The sequence below is a fragment of the Schistocerca cancellata genome, chromosome 1 (assembly GCF_023864275.1).
Source record: "Schistocerca cancellata isolate TAMUIC-IGC-003103 chromosome 1, iqSchCanc2.1, whole genome shotgun sequence".
NCBI classification, from domain to species: Eukaryota; Metazoa; Arthropoda; class Insecta; order Orthoptera; family Acrididae; genus Schistocerca; species Schistocerca cancellata.
Genome location: NC_064626.1, coordinates 1,179,280,906 through 1,179,283,283, shown reverse-complemented (window position 1 = coordinate 1,179,283,283; position 2,378 = coordinate 1,179,280,906). Strand labels below are relative to the sequence as shown.

The 2,378-nt window shown below is 46.2% G+C and overlaps 1 non-coding gene across 1 annotated transcript; it reads left to right on the top strand.

Moving 5' to 3' along the window:
- Positions 1-319: 319 nt before the first annotated feature.
- Trnas-aga (transfer RNA serine (anticodon AGA)) lies at positions 320-394 on the top strand. Its single transcript has one exon. It is a non-coding gene; the product is annotated as a tRNA-Ser (tRNA).
- The last annotated feature ends 1,984 nt before the right edge of the window (positions 395-2,378 follow it).

Genomic DNA, 2,378 nt, shown 5'->3' with positions numbered 1-2,378 from the left:
CGGACAAATAAAAAAGGAAGTCTGTTGTGTAGGGACACGGACACCCAACGTAGTAAAGAATCTGTAGGATGAATGATGACTGAAAAGTTCTCGACCTACCTAATAAAGCTTCCATATCCAGAATGAGATTTTCACTCTGCAGCGGAGTGTGCGCTGATTTGAAACTTCCTGGCGGATTAAAACTGTGTGCCGGATCGAGACTCGAACTCGGGACCTTTGCCTTTCGCGGGCAAGGTTCGCAGGAGAGCTTCTGTAAAGTTTGGAAGGTAGGAGACAGGATACTGGCAGAAGTGGAGCTGTGAGGACGGGGCGTGAGTCGTGCTTGGGTAGCTCAGTTGGTAGAGCACTTGCCCGAGAAAGGCAAAGGTCCCGAGTTCGAGTCTCGGTCCGGCACACAGTTTTAATCTGCCACGAAGTTTCAGAGCTTCCATATATTTACTGCTATTTTTAGACGTAGTCCCCTTTTACAGCAACACACTTTCGCCACCGACGCTGCAGGCCCATTGTACCCTCTTTGTAGAGAATTTCTTCCTACATGGCAAAAAAGCCGTCCACCGTAGCTCAAATGGCTCTGAGCACTATGGGACTTAACATCTATGGTCATCAGTCCCATAGAACTTAGGAGTACTTAAACCTAACTAACCTAAGGACAGCACACAACACCCAGCCATCACGAGGCAGAAAAAATCCCTGACCCCGCCGGGAATCGAACCCGGGAACCCGGGCGTGGGAAGCAAGAACGCTACCGCACGACCACGAGATGCGGGCTCCACCGTAGCCATGACATCATCTAATCACCGAGCGAGATGGTGCAATGGCTAGCACATTGGACTCGCACTCGGGAGGACGACAGTTGAAACCCGCGTCCGCCCATCGTGATTTAGGTTTTCTGTGATTTCCCTAAATCGCTTCAGGCAAATTCTGCGATGATTCCTTTGAAAGGGCACGGCTGATTTCCTTCCCCACCCTTCCCCAATCCGACGGGACCGATGGCCTCTCTGTTTCGTCCCCTTCCCCAAATCAACCATCTGATCGAAAATGGGTTCTAGCTAGGTGTTTCTCGAGTTTAGAGAAGAGATGCAAGTCAGAGGGCACCAAATCGGGTGAACAAAGTCGGTGCCGAATCAGTCCAAAGACCTAGGACTCGATGGCAGACAATGCAATGACGGATGTGTGCGCGGGCGCCTTGTCCTGATGAAAGACCACTCCTTTTGTCAGTATCGCGACGCATTTGACTTCGGTGGTTTCCTGCAAACGCATTAGTTGAGCAGCATAATACGCTTCACATGCCCCGGTCACTGTTCCCCTTTTTTGGCGTGTTCATCCAGGATAATAGCTCTCAACTACCAAAAGGCAGAGATCACCTTGACAGCTAATGTGACTGACTTGAACGTCTAGGGGGCTTCGATTGAACTTTAGATTCGGGATGAAAGCGGTGAACCCACACTTCATCCATTGCCACAAAACATTTGAGTGATGTCACAAGATTTGCCTCAAAAGGGTCAAGTTTTTGGCAGACATGACATGTCTCTGGCGTTTGTCTTCTGCTGTTTAGATTCTTGGGATCCGTCGACATGAGGACCTGGGAATGTCAGGTACAACTTTTATGATGTGTCCATCGCGTTCCTGAGACGTGCCCACTCTCTCCGCAGTGTAGCGTTTTGTCACACGTTGGACTGCCATGATGACAGCCTGGATCGCAGAGACTTTTTCCTCCTTACTACAATTGCTTCTCTGGTGCCTTTACCTTTTCCAAAGCGAAATTGATCGTCATCTATTATTATTATTATCATTATTAGTGGTTGTGGTAGTAGTGGTTGTGGTAGTGGTAGTAACAGTAGTAGTAGTAGTAGCAGTGGTCATAGAGGAACCATAGGCAGCTTGAAGTCTTCCAATTTCTACCAGTTAATGGATAAGAAGACCGGAAACAAATTAACAGTATATTTAGTGAGTACGTATTAATTCTGATGATTTTAAATGGAAGTGCATGGTGTGGGTGAAGCAAGTGCCACTAGGTAGGGTAGTGGTGCAGAGAAAGAACATTCTGTAACAAGTGTCTACCCTAAGTGTGGATAGTTAGATATCTTTTCTGACGAACAGGAGGACTCGCGATGCACTGAGAATTGCTTCATCATTCTGTAAAAAAATATTTAAAAAAAGTTAGAAATTAAAAGTACCAATTGATTCATTACTTGGTGGATTACTTACAAAATCCCACATAAACTTAATATCACTTATCTTTCATCATTTTACAAATAAAAGTGTTTTAAGCAAATGCTCTTTCAATCTTAACTCTAGTTAGTTGCTAATGTTAATGATGTTGGGGGGGGGGGCGGTACTAGCTAATACCTGATTACACTCTGCACTCAAGGGTAAGG